The following is a 21,800-nucleotide window of genomic DNA, read 5'->3' as shown; positions in this document are numbered from 1 at the left end:
TGAACATCCCGGGCGGGTACCCAAGTCCCCTCCTCGGGCCCGTATCCTCTCCAATGGACCAGGTACTGGAGGGAGCCTTGGACCATCTTGCTGTCCACAATCTTGGCCACCTCGAATTCCACCCCCTCAGGGGTGAGGATGGGAACAGGAGGTCTCCTCGAGGGAGCCAAGGACGGGGAGCAGCGTTTAAGGAGGGAGGCATGAAACACGTCGTGTATACGAAAAGACGGGGGTAACTCCAGCCGGAAGGAGACAGGATTGAGGACCTCAATGACCTTATACGGCCCAATAAACCGGGGAGCAAACTTCTTGGACGGAACCTTGAGACGCAAGTTCCTAGACGACAACCACACCAGATCCCTGACCATAAACGGGGTTAGCAGAACGTTTTCTATCAGCCTGAGTTTTTTGTACGCTCTGGGACGCCTCTAGGTTCTTCTGAACCTGGGCCCAGACTGTGCACAGTTCCCGATGAACGACCTCTACCTCGGGATTGTTGGAACTACCAGGTGAAACGGAGGAGAACCGTGGATTAAACCCAAAATTACAGAAAAAGGGGGAGACCCCTGACGAGTTACTGACCCGGTTATTAAGGGAAAATTCGGCGAGGGGAATGAATGAGACCCAATCATATTGACAGTCAGAGACAAAACACCTTAAATATTGTTCTAGAGATTGATTAGTCCTCTCAGTTTGGCCATTGGTTTCAGGATGGAAGGCAGAGGAGAAGGACAGATCAATCTCCAACTTATACAGAAGGCTCTCCAAAACAATGAAACAAATTGTACCCCTCTGTCCGAAACAATATTGACAGGGACCCCATGGAGACGCAGGATGTGTTTGACAAACAAGGTAGCCAACGTCTTGGCGTTGGGTAGTTTCTTGAGGGGCACAAAGTGGCACATCTTACTGAAGCGGTCTACTACCACCCACACCACCGACTTGCCTTGGGATGGAGGCAAATCGGTGATAAAATCCATGGAGATATGTGTCCAAGGTCTCTGGGGAATGGGCAACGAACGCAGTAAGCCCGCTGGTCGGGACCTGGGAGTCTTGGACCTAGCACAAACCTCACAAGCGGCGACGTAGGCCTTAACGTCTTTAGGCAACCCAGGCCACCAATAGTTTCTAGTAATGAGGTGTTTCGTACCCAGGATGCCTGGATGACCAGATAGTGCGGAGTCATGATTTTCCCTAAGTACCCTTAGCCGGAATTGCATGGGAACAAACAGCTTGTTCTCAGGAAGGTTCCCGGGAGCTGAACCTTGATCAGCAGCAATTTCAGAGACTAAATCAGAATCGATCGAGGAAATGATTATACCTGGAGGCAAAATACAAGCAGGATCTTCCTCCGAAGGAGGGCTGGCCATGAAGCTACGCGACAGTGCATCAGCCTTAATATTTTTAGACCCAGCCCTATAGGTAACCAAAAAATTTAATCTGGTAAAAAATAACGCCCATCGAGCTTGTCTCGGGTTTAGCCTCCGGGCAGATTCTAGGAAAACCAGATTCTTGTGGTCGGTAAGGACCGTTACCTGGTGCCTAGCCCCCTCCAGGAAGTGGCGCCACTCTTCAAATGCCCATTTAATGGCTAAGAGTTCGCGGTTGCCAATATCATAGTTACTCTCAGTTGGCGAAAACTTCCTGGAGAAGTAGGCACAGGGGCGGAGATGGGTGAGGGACCTGGTACCCTGGGACAAGACAGCCCCCACTCCCACCTCAGATGCGTCAACTTCCACGATAAATGGCTCCATTTGGTTGGGCTGAACCAGCACCGGGGCCGAGATAAAGCACTACTTAAGGACCTCAAAAGCCTGGACAGCCTCAGGAGGCCAGTGGAGGAGATCAGCACCTTTGCGAGTGAGGTCCGTAAGAGGCTTAGCGATGACCGAGAAGTTAGCAATAAATCTCCTGTAATAATTAGCGAACCCCAAAAAAACACTGTAACGCCTTCAGGGAGGCAGGTTGGACCCATTCCGCCACAGCCTGAACCTTGGCGGGGTCCATGCGGAATTCATGAGGAGTGAGGATTTGACCCAAAAATGGTATTTCCTGTACCCCAAACACACATTTTTCGGTTTTGGCAAACAGTTTGTTTTCCCGAAGGACCTGGAGCACCTTCCTGACATGCTCAATGTGGGTGGACCAGTCCTTGGAAAACACCAGTATGTCATCAAGGTACACTACAAGAAATATCCCCAGGTAATTTCTCAAAATCTCATTTATGAAATTCTGGAAGACCGCAGGGGCATTACACAACCCAAAGGGCATGACGAGGTATTCGAAATGGCCTTCGGGCGTGTTAAACGCAGTCTTCCACTCATCCCCCTCTTTGATGCGGATAAGGTTATACGCCCCCCGTAGATCCAACTTAGAGAACCATTGGGCCCCCTGAACCTGATTGAAGAGATCAGGAATCAAAGGAAGGGGATACTGGTTCCTTACCGTGACCTTATTCAGGCTACGGTAGTCAATGCATGGCCTAAGACCACCATCCTTCTTCCCTACCTCGAAGAAGCCAGCACCTACAGGAGAAGTAGAGGGACGAATGTAACCCTTGGCCAGGCATTCCTGGATATACTCTCTCATGGCTTCACGTTCGGGACAAGAAAGATTAAATATCCTACCCTTAGGAAGCTTAGCTCCTGGTACCAATTCGATAGCGCAATCGTATTCTCTATGAGGAGGTAACACTTCGGAGGCCTCCTTAGAGAAAACATCAGCAAAGTCCTGAACAAACTCGGGTAGCGTGTTCGCCTCCTCAGGGGGAGAAATAGAATTAACAGAAAAACATGACGTAAAACATTCATTACCCCATTTGGTTAGCTCCCCAGTATTCCAGTCAAACGTGGGATTATGCAACTGCAACCAGGGAAGGCCTAGAACCAAATCGTACGATAATCCCTGCATCAACAGTACAGAGCACTGCTCCAAATGCATGGAGCCAACAAGGAGTTCAAAAACAGGGGTATGCTGTGTAAAATAACCATTAGCAAGAGGAGTGGTGTCGATACCCACTACCGGGACAGGTTTAGGCAAATCAATCAGAGGCATAGCAAGAGACATAGCAAATTCCACAGACATGATATTAGTAGAGGACCCTGAATCCACGAAGGCACTGCCGGTAGCAGACCTACCACCAAAAGAGACCTGAAAGGGAAGCAAGATCTTAGTACGTTTCCTATTTACGGGAAATACCTGTGCGCCCAAGTGACCTCCCCGATGATCACTTAGGCGCGGAAGTTCTCTAGCTGCATTCTTACGCTTAGGACAGTTGTTCACTTGATGCTTGTCATCCCCACAGTAGAAGCAGAGACCATTCTTCCTGCGGAATTCTCTACGTTGTTGCGGGGACACGGAGGCCCCGAGTTGCATAGGTATCTCTGAGTCTTTCGGGGAGGAACGAAGCAACAAAACTTCGGGAGGCATCATGGGGGAGTCGGAGGAGAAAACACATAAACGTTCACGTTGTCGTTCCCTGAGACGTCGGTCAAGTCGTACCGCTAAAGCCATAACCTGGTCTAGGGAGTCAGAAGAGGGATAGCTAACTAGCAGGTCTTTCAGGGCATTCGACAGACCCAACCTAAACTGGCACCTTAAGGCAGGGTCATTCCACCGAGAAGCTACGCACCACTTCCTAAAGTCAGAACAATACTCCTCAACAGGTCTCTTACCCTGACGTAAGGTCACCAGCTGACTCTCGGCAAAGGCAGTCCTGTCAGTCTCATCATAAATAAGTCCGAGAGCAGAAAAGAAACAATCAACGGAGGAAAGTTCAGGGGCGTCAGGAGCCAAGGAGAAGGCCCACTCTTGGGGCCCTTCCTGGAGCCGGGACATAATTATACCCACCCGCTGGCTCTCAGAACCTGAGGAATGAGGCTTTAAACAAAAGTAAAGCCTACAACTCTCCCGAAATGAGAGAAAAGCCCTCCGGTCCCCTGAGAACCGGTCGGGCAACTTGAGGTGGGGTTCAAGAGGTGAGGTGAGGGGAACTACCAAGGTAGCATCAGGCTGGTTGACCCTCTGAGCCAGGGCCTGGACCTGTAGGGAGAGACCCTGCATTTGCTGAGCCAGGGTCTCACGGGGGCCCATAGTGGTGTCAGGGACCAGGGTAGACTAGGTATGGGCTTGTGATTATGTAATGACGGGGGCTAGGGAAACGGACAAGTGAGCTTACTTGCAACGACCCGCCCTAGGCGACGGGGTACAACTGGGCGGCGGTCCCTGCGCTCAGTAAGTGCACGACAAACACGACAAACATACAAGGGAATACAAGAAAGGGAAAGGGGCAGTTGCCCACGGCAAGACCGTGAGCAACCAGAGTGGTGAACGAGCCGAGTCAAGCCAGGAGTGTGCGAGGTACCAAACGAAGAGCAGAAGAGTAGTCAGCAAGCCAGGGTCTGTATGGAGCAGGATCAAAATAGAAGGAGCTGTAGCTGGGCCAGGAAACCACACGAAAATAATCACAAGCCCAGAGGGACAGGAAGGGCAGGCTTAAATAGACCGAGGGCGGGAGCTAGCTGAGTCTGGCCAGGTTGCGATAGGCTCTCCCACTCCTAAGCCTGCCAGCCTGAGTGGTGGAAGCTGGAGTCAGTCTCAGGGATGTAGATTCAGGTGCTGACTGATTAATTATGGGAGTTAACCCCGAAGCTGTGCCTGGCAGATCCTTTACAACAGTCCTGGATTTTGGCCGATGTCCCGCTCTCCTGGAAGGCAGCAGCATGTCTCGGTTTCAACTGCGTCAACTCAGGATGCAGATACATTTGAACACAATGGTGGAGCAGGGAGTCATAAGCTCCCTGCTCCACCATCCAGGCAGGCGCAGTGCAGTGTCATCACCCAGCCACACACAGAACAAACCGGAGGAAATATGCAGGGATCTCCTCCATTCGTCATGGGAAATGGCACTAGGTGAGTATTTATTTTATTATTTTTAGGAGGCACTATGGAGGCATTATACTGTGTGGGGAGGCACTTTGGGGGGGTTATACTATGTGGGTGCACTAAGCAATCATGATGGTGTGTGGGGGGCACTAAGGGGGCAACATAACCGTGATGGAGCACTAAGGAGGTATCATCACTGCTGGGGACACTATTACTGTGTGCCATACAAAGAGGGCACTATGAAAGTCTGTGGGTCTCAAAGGAGCATTATTACAGTTTGTTACCCAGAGGGCACTATTACTGTTTGGGGGCACAAAGGGAAATGGATGTGTATGGACAAGGATTGGGCGGGGTTAGATGTGTGGCCTAACGTTAAGAATGTTTTCTGGCTTAGAAAAGTCTTATAATCCTCATGAGGTTGGTGGATTGGTTCCGTTCAGCTGCGGGTAAGCAATGGGTGCGCATTGAAAAAGGTATGTCTTCTCTTGCATTGTCCTCTTTGCCTTGGTTGTCTGGCTCACAGCGACCATCGTCTTCTCTGCCTTTCCTCACATGTCAGTTTCTTGTGGTCTGGGAGCGGATCCTTGGTACCCTGGACCTTGTTCACCATCCGGGTCCTTTGACTCCTCTTTTTGATAACCCTTCCTTCCCTCCAGCGGTGGGTATGGACACATTCCTGTGTTGGGGGAGACAGGACGGTGGATACCTAGCTCAGACTCTTACGTCTGATGGTGCTATTTTGTCCCTTGCTGCTGTCTCTGAGGCCTGCCCGGGGAGACGATCAATATGGTGGTCTTATTTTCAGCTGCGTTCATACCTCTCTTCCGTCAGTGATTGTTTGGTGTTTCTGCAGGATAAGACTCCTTTGGAACTTTATCTGTCCTTGACTTCTGCTCCTTCTCACATGCTGTCCTATTTGCATGGGATTCTCCGCCCTAGCTATTATTTTTCTCAACTGGTGTTCACTACGGCATTGGTTGAGGAAATGGGGGTTCGACACTCGGAAGAGGATTGGGGGACTTCCTTTTTCTTGGCCCACAAACTGCCGACTTCTTGTTTTGCTCAGGAAAAAAATTATAAAATCCTAACCAGATGGTACCGTTGTCCTTCCTTCCTACATAGGATATTTCCTAATGTGTCTGCTGCTTGTTGGAGGTGTGGGGAGGCTCCTGGAACGATGTTGTACATTTGGTGGGATTGTCCCAAGCTCCGTCCCTTTTGGGGGAGAATTTTTGACCTCGGGAACTAGCTGTTTGACACTGAAGTTCCTACATCTCCTTCTACCACGTCACTGGTAGTCCATTCATGTGCCTTCTTTGCAGGAGTGGGTTACTGAAATGAACGGGATTATGAGGATGGAGGAGCTGATGTCTGCTGACAGGGGTAGATCTGACATCTTTGTTGAGCAATGGTCAGTCTGGTCAGTGTTTCGGGGTGGTGCTGATCTGCCTCTCTGGTTGGATGGCCTCTTTTGAACGCTCTTATCGCCAGTTCTGTGTGCTTTTGTTTTGTCTGTGCTTCCTTTTGTTGTCTTGTGTTTGTGTCATTTTGTGTTGGAATTAAAACTTAAAAATTGTCATTCTAACTTGTTTTTTGGGACTGGTTTGTCTACATATTGCTCTACTTTGAATTTAATATGGATATTGTGTTGTTATCTGCCATTAGATGTCATTATCTCCCCTTTCTTATTGTTCTTTGCTGCTTGGGAGAATATCTCCTGCCTTTGAATTTATGTACTTGTGAATTTATACACTTTGAATTTATTGCACTGCGTGCAAAGTTTTGAAATATCATATGATGTCTTATTTGCTATTTTATATTCTAATAAAAATTGTTGATAAAGAAAAAAAAAAAGAAAAGTCTTATAGGTCACAAAAGTCAAAATTTGTGGGAAAAACTTCGACTTTGGTGCTGTTTTCACCACTCACTGCACTTTTCAAAAAGTGTGAGGAGCTTAGTGGAAGGGGAGGGGGACCACTGCACCCCAACACATTTACTATAATTATTGTCAGAAACTGGCGTCAATTATAGTGGAAATCTACGCCAGCTCCTAGCTGGCATATATTTTATTTTGTGATGCACAAAAACAGCTGAAGATATGATAAATTTATTAAGAGCCATTCCTCATAATAAATTTGTCAGGTCTTACTCCTGCGGGCTTTAAGCTAAGATGGTTGTATTAAACACCAGTCTTAGTAAATCTGCCCCTATGTAGCTTGTACAGAAGAAACAAAAGCTCATTAATGATTGGGTGTAGAGATGAGCGAACCGGGACAACCGAACCTGGTTTCGGTCCGAACTTCCGGAAAAATTCGGTTCGCAGCGAATCCGAACTTCACTGGGTTCGGCCGAACCCGTTTTGACCGAACCCGGCTACATTTTGGCACCTGCCACATGTTACATCTAAAATGGAGGATTTCACAAGATCACCTGACATCAGGATACCCCATAATGCCTTGCAAACGGCTCTCCCAGCCAATCGGGAGACAGCATAGGGGCGGGCTCAAGCCTGCAATAAAAGTCTATGCACGGAGCTCAGCGGCCATTTTACAGACAGGAGCTGTAGGGATAGCTTCTCTGTGCAGTAAGGGAAAGCTTTAGGAATCTAAAAGGCAGGAATCCAGCAATCGAAGGGGCTCATCCACTACTCACTACTCAGCCAGTGTGTGAATACGCTTTTATAAGGGGCTCATCCCCGTTGCATCCAACTTGCAATACAGGAAGGCTTTGTAGTACTACAACGCCCAGCATTCCCTGAGTCAGTGCACAGTGGCTGATAGAAATTCTCATTCATTGCCATTTGGCAAGCCAGTGTCAGTGTGAATACGCTTTTAGAAGGGGCTCATCCCCGGCCGTTAACATAACAAACAAATAACAATCCAACTTGCAATACATGCAGCCTTTGTAGTAGACGTAGTACTACAAGGCCCAGCATTCCCTGAGTGCACTGCGGCGTGGCTGATAGAAATTCTCATTCATTGCCATTTGCCAAGCCAGTGTCAGTGTGTGAATACGCTTTTAGAAGGGGCTCATCCCCGGCCGTTAACATAACAAACAAATAACAATACAACTTGCAATACAGGCAGCCTTTGTAGTAGACGTAGTACTACAAGGCCCAGCATTCCCTGAGTGCACCGCGGCGTGACTGATAGAAATTCTCATTCATTGCCATTTGCCAAGCCAGTGTCAGTGTGTGAATACGCTTTTAGAAGGGGCTCATCCCCGGCCGTTAACATAACAAACAAATAACAATCCAACTTGCAATACAGGCAGCCTTTGTAGTAGTACTACAACGCCCAACATTCCCTGAGTGCACAGTGGCTGATATAAATTCTCATTCATTGCCATTTGGCAAGCCAGTGTCAGTGTGAATACGCTTTTAGAAGGGGCTCATCCCCGGCCGTTAACATAACAAACAAATAGCAATCCAACTTGCAATACAGGCAGCCTTTGTAGTAGTAGTAGTAGTACTACAAGGCCCAGCATTCCCTGAGTGCACTGCGGCGTGGCTGATAGAAATTCTCATTCATTGCCATTTGCCAAGCCAGTGTCAGTGTGTGAATACGCTTTTAGAAGGGGCTCATCCCCGGCCGTTAACATAACAAACAAATAACAATACAACTTGCAATACAGGCAGCCTTTGTAGTAGTAGTAGTAGTAGTAGTACTACAAGGCCCAGCATTCCCTGAGTGCACTGCAGCGTGGCTGATAGAAATTCTCATTCATTGCCATTTTCCAAGCCAGTGTCAGTGTGTGAATACGCTTTTAGAAGGGGCTCATCCCCGGCCGTTAACATAACAAACAAATAACAATCCAACTTGCAATACAGGCAGCCTTTGTAGTAGTACTACAACGCCCAACATTCCCTGAGTGCACAGTGGCTGATAGAAATTCTCATTCATTGTCATTTGGCAAGCCAGTGTCAGTGTGAATACGCTTTTAGAAGGGGCTCATCCCCGGCCGTTAACATAACAAACAAATAACAATCCAACTTGCAATACAGGCAGCCTTTGTAGTAGTAGTACTACAAGGCCCAGCATTCCCTGAGTGCACTGCGGCGTGGCTGATAGAAATTCTCATTCATTGCCATTTACCAAGCCAGTGTCAGTGTGTGAATACGCTTTTAGAAGGGGCTCATCCCCGGCCGTTAACATAACAAACAAATAACAATACAACTTGCAATACAGGCAGCCTTTGTAGTAGTAGTAGTAGTAGTAGTAGTAGTAGTAGTAGTAGTAGTAGTAGTAGTAGTAGTAGTAGTAGTAGTAGTTCTACAAGGCCCAGCATTCCCTGAGTGCACTGCGGCGTGGCTGATAGAAATTCTCATTCATTGCCATTTGCCAAGCCAGTGTCAGTGTGTGAATACGCTTTTAGAAGGGGCTCATCCCACAGGTTTTGATTCAACTTGCTGCACTCCAGCAGTGAAATATCTGGTAAAAAAAAGGTTGTGAAAGGACGGGGTAGAGGAAAAAACACCCATGCCGTCTCCTCTTCCAGTCCAAATGTTGGATCTGTTGGTGCCAGACTCAGTACCAGCATTTGTGGCACAAGACATGTGCCCAGTTCCACTAGTAGCAGCAGACATGTGCCTGCTGGTAGTAGTAGCAGTATCAGCAAGCCAGACTTGTCCATCTCCTCATGTGGGCGGGTTACTTTAGACAATACGGCCATTGTGGACTGGTTGGCTGGCTCGCGGTCATCTCAGCAGGAAGACTCTGACGATCTGGCTTCAAGACAGGTTTCGTTGGATTCCAGATCCTCTACAGTTCCTTGGCACAGTGACAGTAGTAATATAGGTATTTCTAGCGTTTCCATTCCATCATCTATGTCTTCGCTCCCCCTTCCTAGCGGGTAGCCATCTGTCCTAAGAGACATCTCCTCGGGTGCGAAGGAAGATACTGAACAACATAGTGATGATGATGATTTGTTTTCCGCGAGTCAGCCAACGGAGTGTGTTGCGGCAGTGGTGGAGGTGGAAGCGGTGTCCGAGACGCATAGCTGCGGTAGTGGGGGTGTTGGTGGTGGTAGCCGTGGTGGCAGACGCAGTAATGAGGGGGGGCATGGAGCCCACCATGATGTCACATCACATTCACAACACAGTGACAGAAGTGGCGGGGATGATGAGGAAGGCTATGATGATGATGATGTTGTTTTAGACAGGACGTGGGAACCAGGTGACGAGGTGATGACGGCGTCAGAGGAGGAGGGTAGTGGTGGCGGCACTGGCCGTGATAAACAGCCAAGCCGAGGTAGGGGCAGAAGTCAATCTGCAAAACGTTGCAGCGGTAGGGTCAGCTCAGGAGCCGGTGACGGCGACACTGATGCTGGTGTAGGCTCCCGAAAAAAGCCTGCCAGACAAGGGGCAAGCTCGGATGGTGGTGGTGGTGGTGGTGGACGTGGTACTACCTCTTTACGGTACTCTGCCGTGTGGCAATTTTTCTGTACCTTCCCGGAGGACGAAAACATGGCACAGTGCCGTATCTGCAAGCAGAAAGTAAGGCGTCGGCAGGGCAGCAATGTAGGAACTACCGCTCTACATAAACACATGGAGCGGCATCACAAGGCCATGTGGGACAATCGACATGCCCCACCATCATCATGTACATCAAATGAAGACCCCTCTGCAGCTGCTGCTGCTGCTCCGAGTCCCTGTCATCTAAGTAGTAGCCAGGCCTTATCCACCATGTCGTTGTCATCATCATCAACACTGTCATCTAGTGCTCCTCCTACGTCCCGTCAGTTATCCATTACGGAATCGTTGTCCAATAAGCAACAATATATACCCAGTCATCCACTTGTCGTGCGGCTTAATTCACACCTGGCTAAGTTGTTGGTGGTGCAGTCGCTGCCGTACCACCTGGTCGACTCCGCCGGCTTCAAGCAATTGATGGCGTGCGCTCAGCCTAGGTGGCGAATACCTAGCCGACATTACTTCTCCAAAACAGCTGTCCCTGCCTTGCACAAGCATGTGGAGGAAAAGGTGTGCCAGTCCTTGCAATTATCCGTGTGCAGCAGGGTACATGCCACCGGCGACACGTGGAGCAGCAACTATGGGCAGGGACAGTACATGTCTTTCACGGGCCACTGGGTCAATATTTTGCAGTCCGATGCACCACCGCAGCAATGCCAGGCATTACCACCTCCACGCTTGTATCTTTCTGGTTCAACTCCGGACACCAGGCGCCTACCATCCTCCTCCTCCTCCTCCTTGCCTTCCTCCTTGGAGGTCTTCCCGTCCTCGACAGGACACAGCGTATCTTCCACTCCTCCTCCCTTCTCTTTTCATAGGTGCAAGGTGAAGCGCTACAACGCTGTCTTACACCTGCTGAGCCTGGGCGAAAAAAGCCACACAGGGCAGGAGCTGCTGCTGTGCATCAAGGAGGAAATCGCACGCTGGCTGTCTCCTCTGAAACTCACACTGGGCAATGTTGTCTCTGATAACGGCAAGAACGTTGTGGCTGCACTGCGTCTAGGTCACCTGACACACGCTCCTTGCATGGCACATGTGATCAATCTGGTCATAACACGCTTCTTAAAGTCATATGTTGGTTTGAAGGGTGTGCTGGCCATGTCCAGGAGGGTTTGCGTTCGCTTTAGACGTTTGTATGCCTTTAAGCATGCCCTCCTGGACTTGCAGAATCAAAACAATCTCCCAGAATACAGCTTGATTTGCGACATTCCAACACGCTGGAATTCCACCCTGCACATGTTGGACCGTCTGTACTAACAGCGGAAAGCCGTGAATGATTTCCTGATGCAGCAGACGGGCAGCGTTTGGAGCCAGTGTAATTTTGAGCTCAGGCACTGGCAGCTGGTTAGAGACGCATGTCGCGTTTTGAGGCCCTTTGAAGAGGCCACACGATTTGTGAGCCGTGACGCTAGCGGAATGAACGATGATTCAGCAAAGGATGGAGGAAGGATCACATCTGGCTATGGATGTTGAGGAGGAGGAGGAGGATGAGGATGAGGAAACAGGACCTGAAGAGGAGCTGGATTTGGAGATGGTATCACAGGAAGTGATAGGGGACGAGGCAGCCGCACAACATGACAGTGATGGTGGTGATGACGAGTCTAACGACGACCTTGATGATGGACAACCATGGCAGTATGGGGCGGAGATGGAACCAACCGGGCCCCCTGAAACGCTGGCCAGGATGGCGAGCTGTATGCTTTGTTACTTGCGCGCTGACTGTCGTATTGTTAGCATGAAGCAAAGAGATGAGTACTGGATAGCCACACTTTTAGACCCTCGGTATAAAGCCAGAATGGGGGAGTTTTTTGCGCCTTCCGAGAGGGAGGCAAAATTGGCTTATTATCGAGAGAAGCTATGCAGCCAGCTTGTCACGGCTTTCAAACGGCAAACACCTGCTGCAAGCATGTCTGACCGGGGGGGCCACTCTCCGCTCCCCACTGTCTCATCGTTCCACCGCCTCTGGCAGAGCTACCTCTGCAATAGGCGGCAGCCGCGGCAGCAGCGGCAGCAGCAGCAGCAGCCAATTCAGTTTGGAAAATATGATGACAACATTTTTACATCCAATACCCCGACCTGACACACATCGTAGTCACCAAAGGGATGTTCACCATTAACAGGTGCAGCACCTAAACAACCAGGTTCACTCGTACCTGGACTGTGCCCTTTCTTCGTAAGAAATGCTGATCCCAGACCCCATGGACTTCTGGGTCAGCAGATTGGATCATTGGCAAGAACTGGCCCAGTTTGCCATGGGTGTACTGTCTTGTCCACCCTCCAGTGTAGCGTCAGAGAGGGTATTCAGCGCGGCAGGGGGCTTCATCACCCCTAAGCGAACAAGATTGTCCGCCAACAGCTTGGAAAATCTCACGTTTCTGAAAATGAATCAAGCGTGGATCGGTGAGGATTTTAAAACCCCTGTGCCTGATGCCACTGATTAGATCTGACATTGCTGCTGCTGCCGCCTGCTACTATGGGATTCTGTCCTGTCCACTCTTTTTTTAAAGTGCTGCTGCTACTACTACTACCACCCTTGCTGTCTGTGTTGGCTACCTCTACTACCACCAATACACCTCCACTGCCGCCCGTCTGCTACAAGCAGGCCTGGGGCCTGCCCCACCACAGGGCTTTGTCCTGTGACTGTCGTCCAGTCTCTTTTTTTAATGTGCTGCTACTACTACTACCACCCTTACTGTCTGTGTTGGCTACCTCTACTACCACCAATACACCTCCACTGCCGTCTGCTACATGCAGGCCTGCCCCAACACAGGGCTTTGTCCTGTCTCCTGTGACTGTCGTCCAGTCTCTTTTTTTAATGTGCTGCTACTACCAGTCTACCACCCTTGCTGTCTGTTTTGGCTACCTCTACTACCACCAATACACCTCCACTGCCGTCTGCTACAAGCAGGCCTGCCCCACCACATGGCTTTGTCCTGTGACTGTCGTCCAGTCTCTTTTTTTAATGTTCTGCTACTACCAGTCTACCACCCTTGCTGAGTGTGTTGGCTACCTCTACTACCACCAATAAACCTCCACTGCCGTCTGCTACAAGCAGGCCTGCCCCACCACAGGGCTTTGTCCTGTGACTGTCGTCCAGTCTCTTTTTTTAATGTGCTGCTACTACCAGTCTACCACCCTTGCTGTCTGTGTTGGCTACCTCTACTACCACCAATACACCTCCACTGCCGCCCATCTTCTACAAGCAGGCCTGAGGCCTGCCCCACCATAGGGCTTTGTCCTGTGACTGTCGTCCAGTTTCTTTTTTTAATGTGCTGCTACTACCAGTCTACCACCCTTGCTGTCTGTGTTGGCTACCTCTACTACCACCAATACACCTCCACTGCCGTCTGCTACAAGCAGGCCTGCCCCACCACAGGGCTTTGTCCTGTGACTGTCGTCCAGTCTCATTTTTTTAATGTGCTGCTACTACCAGTCTACCACCCTTGCTGTCTGTGTTGGCTACCTCTACTACCACCAATACACCTCCACTGCCGTCTGCTACAAGCAGGCCTGGAGGGCTTGTGAAAAGCCATTGCTTGTTGCTTTTACATCCATGTATGGAACACTTTGTTTTATTAGAAAAGTAAAAAACATAACAACAACATCAACCGATGTAAAACATAACCAAAATAAAACATATACAAACATAAACATGAGACATTATATACATACTTCTTAATACATCACTGTATTCCTCAATATTCCTGGACTTGGCCAATTCCTCATCCAGCTACACTCATCCGCATTCAACCTTTATCGTTTCCCCCCCGCCACCTCCCAGTATCCATTCGCCCCCACTCACTCCATTCCGTACTCATTTGAAACAATCAGCCGGAATGTGTCAAACCTCCCAACATATATACCCATATTTATATACAACACACTTTCATATACACCCACATATACATAAGAATATATATACACCTATATGCACTTCCACCTATATACCTTTATATATATTTATTTTTAATTTTAATTTTTTTTTTTTTTTTGTTTTTTTTTGTTTACATTTTTATTATATATATATATATATATATATATATATATATATACTAACCCTAATTCTAACTTGAACTAACCCTTCACCACACCAGGCCAACACCCCGCCTCATGTCCTCTCATGTCCGCTTAGTCCTGATGTTGGCCTCCGCCACCACACCGTAAACCTCCCACTCAGACCCTCGCCCCATGTCCTCTCATGTTCTGCATAGTCCGAGCCTGAGCGGGAGAAAAAGAAGAATCAATATAATCCTACCCACACCCCCCAATTCCCCCACCCAACCTATCTAAACCCCTGTCACTCTCCCTCGCATATATATAACAACAAAAACACAACCCGAAAGCGCCAAGTTCGGTTCCTGTAAGCCTTTATACTGCCTTTATGCACTGAAAACAAAAAACTCTGCCGTGCACAATCCCAGCCTACCACCAGAAAGAGGAGAAAGAGACCCACCCGACCCCCCCGGGGATAGGATCCACCCACGCCGACACCATTCCCTATAGCTTCCTCTATCGATTTCCCCTAATGCTGTCCCTTCTCTTACCCTATGTTTGATCTAGCCCTAAACTCGCCCTCCTTTCCCTATTGTTTTCCCTATCGCTTAATTTTTTTGTGCCTAAGCGAGGGCGGACCCCCCCCCCAGACGAGCCAGATGAGCCCCCCCTCCCCCCGAAGGTCAATACCCTAAGGCACCCCAAAAGAAAAGCCCCTCCATAGGCGAGAGGCTTTGGATGCTCCCAGTCTATCAACCTCCAAAGAATGTACCTTCACCAGGTCACCGATGATGTTCCCTACAACCTCTTCCACCAGAAGGATTTTGCTCTGCGTAGATACTAAACACTGTGCGTTCCAGGTAAAGTACCTAACCACTATGCTAACTAAAAAAGAAGTGTTACGGTCCCTACCACCTAGGTCTCCGAACATCCCATAAGCCCACCCGGCGTAGGAGAGGTTGGCTAAGCCGAGCCAGCTGATGGAGGCACCCACCCTTTTGTACACCTCTGCATTAAAGGGCCAATGAAGCAGGAAATGCTCCATACTCTCTAGTGTATCGCTACACTCCTCCCGAGGACATCCTCTGTCGTCAGTGTTTCTGTACTTCAAATTGCCCCTTACGTACAGTCTCCCGTGGAAGCAGCGCCAAGTCAGATCCCAAAACTTCTGGGGAATCCTCACCGAATTTAAAAGTTTTAATCCCTCCCCGAGGTCACTACTTGGGCAGTCCTTGAGTGCCAGGGGCTTCTGGAAGTGGGTCATCAGAACCCTTCTGTCGAGGAATTTCCTCGGCATGGTCCTGATCTCCCACACCTCGAGACCCCACCGGCGTACCATCTTCAAGACCAGGGCGGCATAAGCCGGGAGATGTCCGTGGGGTGTGCGCAGGTCTTTCACTTGGCCTCCTCTCTCCCATTCCTGGAAGAAGGGCTGAAACCACTCCCTGCAGGAGAGAATCCACCAAGGAGCCCTCTCTTGCCAGAGGTTTGCCATATTGATCTTAACAAAGGTGTTCACTAGGAACACCACTGGGTTAACCATACCTAACCCTCCTAGTTTCCTTGGTCGATACGTAACTTCTCTCTTAATTAGGTTGAGCCTGTTCCCCCATAACAGTTGGAAGAACAGGCTATAGACCCGAGCCCAGAGAGGTTCTGGCAAGATGCACACACTGCCAAGGTAGAGCAACATGGGCACCAGGTAAGCTTTGGCCAAGTGAACCCTTTCTCTAAGGGTTAAGGACCAACCCTTCCATTGGTCGACCTTCTGGGCAACTAACTTTAGCCTGCCATCCCAGTTTTTCTTGGGATAATAACCCGGGCCAAATTCCACTAATAAAAGATCTTTGCAGACCCCTGAGGCTCTGGAAGGGTGTCCAGGAGACCAAAACTAGGATCTCCTCCCCCCAGCCAGAGACTCACGCACTTGTCACGGTTAACCTTGGACCCAGATGCCTGTGAGTAACATTCCACTTCTGACATCACCCACTCCGCCTCCCCTTGCGAGGAGACCAAAATGGAGACGTCATCCGCGTATGCAACCACCCTCTGAGTGGCTTCCAGCCCTTCCAAGCCGACCTCGATCCACGCCAATGGTCCACGGTCAACACTTCTTAAAAAAGGGTCAATTGCAAACACATATAGCAGGGGACTCAGAGGACAGCCCTGGCGGACACCAGACCCAACCTCAAAGGGGGTTCCAACCCAACCGTTAACCAGCGCGAAAGTCTCTGCCCCAGCGTATAAGGTCTGGAGCCAATTGACAAACCCTCCCGGCAGACCATACCTCAGAAGGACCGACCATAGATACTCGTGATTCACTCGGTCAAACGCTTTGGCCAGGTCCAAGGACAGGACGTACCCCTTCCACTGGCCAGAATTTCCCCGCTCCACTGCCTCTCTGACACTGAGGACAGCACTAAAAGTGCTGCGGCCTGGAACGGAACAATGCCCCCTCACCCACAGGAGCCACCCCACTCTCTCCTCCTGCAGGCCCGGCGACGGCATTGACCACGGAGCGGGGACACCTACTGAATGGGTGACCTAAGTCACCACACAGGTGACACCTAATCTGGTCACACAATGAGCGCACTTCCGCACAGTGCAGGCTGCACTCAAATGCGAGGGGTCGCCACACCGGTGACACAGCCTCGGTTGCCCCTGGTAGAAGACCAGGATACGATCCCTCCCAAGGAAAGCAGAAGATGGGATGTGGGACACAGTTTGCCCCAGACGTTTAAGTTTCACCATAAACGTCCAGGCCCCCGACCAGATGCCAAACTCGTCCAGGTTCTTGCTGGGCATCTCCGCTACTTCCCCATACCGACTTAGCCAGGTCATGATGTCAACGCAAGAAAGTGATTAGTTACGGGTGAGAACGGTCACCTTCTTGAGACCATTCTGACGGGATATTGCTTGTGCAGCAAAATCCCGCCAGCCGGGCTCGTCCCTCACCAGCTCATAATTCCCCCAGAAGACCTCTAGGCCTCCCGGTTGAACAAAGCTGATGTCGAACTCAGCTGAGCCATGAGGATGTATCAGGGCAAAGATGTCACGCGCCCTGAAGCCCATCCCCAGCAGCAGCTCCACCACCGTTTTTCTGGGGGGACAGATTTCATTGCCATGCCACCGGAGACGGACCACATTCCTCCTGACCACAGCCTGCCCGGTTGTTGGGAGTGACCACTGATCTCGATCTCCTCTTTTCTCTCGGAAGGCCTCTAACCCGTACCTATCTATCCAGAAGGATAGATCCCTCTGCACACCCTCTATGGTTAGGGACTGCTTCCCCTCCCTTAAGGCCTGCAGGAGGCGCTGTTGCAAGTTACCCTCCCCAGGGCCCGAGGACGAGGGCGGGCGGGCCGACGGTCCCCCCCCCACTACCCCGGCATAAGTCCTGCTCGGGGCACTGGGCAGAGGAGCGCCAGGCCCCCCCACACTTCCGGCTGAAACATCCTCCCGTGATCCTAACACCCTTTTGGCCAAGCCAGGTTCCACATTATTACGTTTTTCCTTTGCCTTCCCTGCCCTGACCCCAACCCCCACCTCTGCATCATCAGGCACAACTTTGGAGGGGCCGCCAGATGACATAAGCGGCACCTCCACGCAACCCTCCGCATCATTGGTGTCCATGTCACTTGCCAGGGCAGGGAGAGGCCCTTCTTCATTTATATTTTCATTATTTACATTTTTTTTTACACTTGCATTTTCATTAGTATTTTTATTTACATTTACATTTTTATTCACTCTATTATTAACTTTATTCTTCACCATGTTGTTTTCTGCTTCAATCAGCATTTCATATGATGAGCTGCTTTGCAGCGGCCGCTCTATGCATTTGTCAGCCAGGCCACTCCCCTCCTCCACTCTGGAGTGGCCGGCTCCGCCCCTTTCACTTGCCGACCTGCATAGCAGCGGCCGCTCCGTGTGTTTACTAGCCAGGTCACTCCTCTCCTCCATACAGGAGTGTCTGGCTCCGCCTCCAGCAGAGGCTTCGGCTACACCCTTGTCCGAGGCGTCAGGGGGCCCGCTAGTCGGTGCGACCGGACCGGCCACGTTGCAGGCACCCGGCCCGCGGGACAGCGGTGCCCCCGACTTCCGGTCCGCCCCCTCCTCCGGTATGCGTCTCACACCGCACACCGGTCTCCGGGGCTCGCCGTCAGCCGGGACTGGGGCCACGCCCCCTGCAGCGCTCTGACAGCCAGCGCCGCCCACTTCACAGTGAGTGGCGTCCGGCGCCATCTTGCCCGCCCTCGATGTTATCTCCCCGCTTTCCCGCCCTGACTCCACTGCAGAAGCCGGGGCTGGGGGGTTTGCGGGTCCTGCACGTCGGACCATAATCTCTTCTGGCCCGGAGTGCAGGGGAGACCCGTGCACATATACCAGCCTCACCTCTTTCCGCCGTTCTTCCATCTGTTTCTGTTTTAGTTTTTTCCTCCGTCTCCGCTCCGATGCCGCACTCCTCTCTTCCTCTTCCGGGGGCAGCTCCGATCCAAAACTAAACCTCTCCAGCGACATGGGGGACTCCTGGTTGCAGATTTGGGTCATCAGACCAGGGGGGTGATCCCCCTCGGACCTGGAGCTGCTCCCCGAATCTGGTGGCCGCACCACATTTGGCACGATCCCGCTGATGGAGGCTTCCCCCGCCTGGCTTGGTGTCTCTGCACCCGCCTCGTTGCGTGCCGGGAACGGCATTGGTATGTCAGGAGTTTCCACATCTGAAGTACCTCTGCTTGCTTGTTTACTTCCTCTGCTTGCTGTCAGTTTTTTTTTTTTTTCTTCCTGGCTTAATCCAGCCATTTGCAGAAACCTGTCGTCGTTGCGCAGTTTTTCTGAGAAAGCTCCTCCCCCTTCCAAGATTGCGGCTCTCCTGTCTTCTACCTCCTTTACCTCCCGCAGCAGGGAGCGGACCTGTGCCGAGTATTTGGCCCTCCTGCTGCCGGAGGATTTTGCCGCTCTCTGCCGGGCCACTGTTAGGTCTCCTCGGAATCGCTGCAGGGACCTCCCCAGGACTTTATATTCCTCGAGGTGGGCCACCAGGCGGGAGCCAAAAGTAGTGGCCTCTTCTCCCGGCCTCAGTGACCCCCACTCCACGAGGTCCCTGCAGCCATGGTGTTCCGGTCCTGCTTCTCCATGCTCCGTTACCTCTGCTCTCCTGGCGGCATGCTGCGATGCCCCAGCCGCTTGGGGGGATGAGGCCACATTGCTGCAGCCCCGCGATGTCCTCCTCTCCCCTGGGGCTGGCTGAGCTTTCCCAGCCGGCTGGGATGTCCCTCCACCCCCCACCGGCCTACTCCGGAGGGTGGAGGACCGGGACTCCATCTCCAGATGGAGCCCCCCTCGGGGCACTCTGCTAGCCCAAGCAGGTGTAATAAACCTGGGCAGGTAATAAGGCAGAGTCCCCGAGAAGGTATACACAAAAAACACCACACCCAAAAACAAAGCACCTCCTCTCTCCTCAGAGAGCAAGCCGCATCTGCCAATAAACAGGGTCAATTTTTGGAGTGCTTGTCAAAAGTCATTGCTTGTTGCTTTTACATCCATGTATGGAAGAACCCCGGCAGGCATCTGCCACCATAAAGGGTAAATTTTTTGAGGGCTTGTCAAAAGCCATTGCTTCTTCTTTTACCACCTTATATGTATGAACCCTGGCAGGCATCAGCCGCCTAAAATGGTTAATTTTTGTACCTTTTTTAACAATGCATTAAGCATACAACATGCACAAGTGCAGTGGTTTCTGTTAGTTATCACCGTATCCCATCCGTTTTCCTATAGCCATACATGTTGGCGTAACTTTGACACTAACTTTGCCTTAAAGACTGCTCAAAAGTACTTGGATACACTCATGGGTGACCTAAGAGTGTTATACAGGGCTTCTAGGGCTTTTAAACAGTGTTATACACGATTTTTAGGGGCTTTCTTGTATTACAGGTTCGGTCAGAACTAGTTCGGTCCGAATCGAACTTTTTCACGAAATTCGGCGAACCTGCCGAATCGAACTTTTCATAAGTTCGCTCATCTCTAATTGGGTGCTCTGGGTTATTGCGCATTCACAATTTTTCCGGTATTTCTAGCAGAATTATTGTAAGTACTTTTGATCCACTTGATCTATATCTATGTACTCAAAGACTACAGTTACTTCACTATACGGCCAAAAATATGTGGACACCTGACCGTCACACCTATATGAGCTTGTTGGCCATCCCAATTCCAAAACCATGGTTGTTTAATATTGATTTGGGTCAACTTTTTTGTGGCTAGGACTGGTTCCACTCTTATGGGAAGGCTTTCTATAAGATTTTAAATAAGTCTGTGGGAATTAGTGCCCAGTCAATCAAAAGAGCATTTGTGAGGTCAGCCACTTATGTTGTAGGGTAAGGTCTTGCTCACAATTGGCATTCCAATCTATTCCAAAGGTTTTTGATGGGGTGAAAGTCAAGGCTTTGTTCAGGCCATTCGAGTTCCTCCAAACCAAAATCATCAAACCATGTCTTTATGGACCTAATTTTGTACACAGGGGCATAGTCATGCTGGAACAGGGAAGGGACTTTCCCAAACTGCTGCCACAAGTTGGAGGCATGCAATTGTCTAAAATGTCTATATATGTGGTAGCATTAACATTACCCTTCGCTGGAAATAAGCGGCCTGGCGCAAATCCTGAAAACAGCCCCACACTATTATCCCTCCTCCACTAAAATGTCCATCTGACTGGCAGATAGTGAAATATGATTCATCACTCCAGAGAACACGCTTCCATTGCTCCAGAGTCCAGCGGCAGTCCAACACCCCAGCCGATGCTTGGCATTGTGCATGGTGAGCTTAACCTTGTGTACATCTGCTCAACCATGAAAACCCAGTTCATGAATCTCCCAACGCACAGTTCTTGTGCTGATGTGACTTCCAGGCACAATTTGGCACTCTGTAGTGGTAGAGTGATGCAACTAAGAATAGGCGATTTTTATATGCCATGCACTTCAGCACTCGACAGCCCCACTCTGTGCCTTTACATGCTCTACAGATTTTTGGCTGAGCTGCTCTTACTGCTAGATTGTTCCATTTCATAATAATAGCACTTACAGTTCACCGTGGCAGATGTAGTAGACCAGAAATTTTACAAACTGACTTGTGGCAAAGTTAGCATGACTTGTGGCAAAGTTAGACAGTGCCACGTTTAATACTACTGGTCCCTTCTGTAAGAAGTACTGCTATTACGGTTTGTCTATGAAGATTGCCTTGCTATGTGCTTTATTTTGTGCACCTGTTTGCAATGGGTGTGATTGAAGCACCTGAACTCAATAACTAGGAGGAGTGTCCACATACATTTGGCTATATAGTGTATTTCTCAATAGTATATGTTTTTTTAATTTCTTTCAAATCTACCTCCCCTCTTAAGCCAGGCAGACTGGTAAAGTATGGTTTTCTTTACCTCCCCTTTTTCTATATGGATAGTCAT

Source organism: Rhinoderma darwinii, chromosome 1, assembly GCF_050947455.1.
Source record: "Rhinoderma darwinii isolate aRhiDar2 chromosome 1, aRhiDar2.hap1, whole genome shotgun sequence".
Taxonomy (NCBI): domain Eukaryota; kingdom Metazoa; phylum Chordata; class Amphibia; order Anura; family Rhinodermatidae; genus Rhinoderma; species Rhinoderma darwinii.
Note: the sequence above shows the minus strand (reverse complement) of the source record.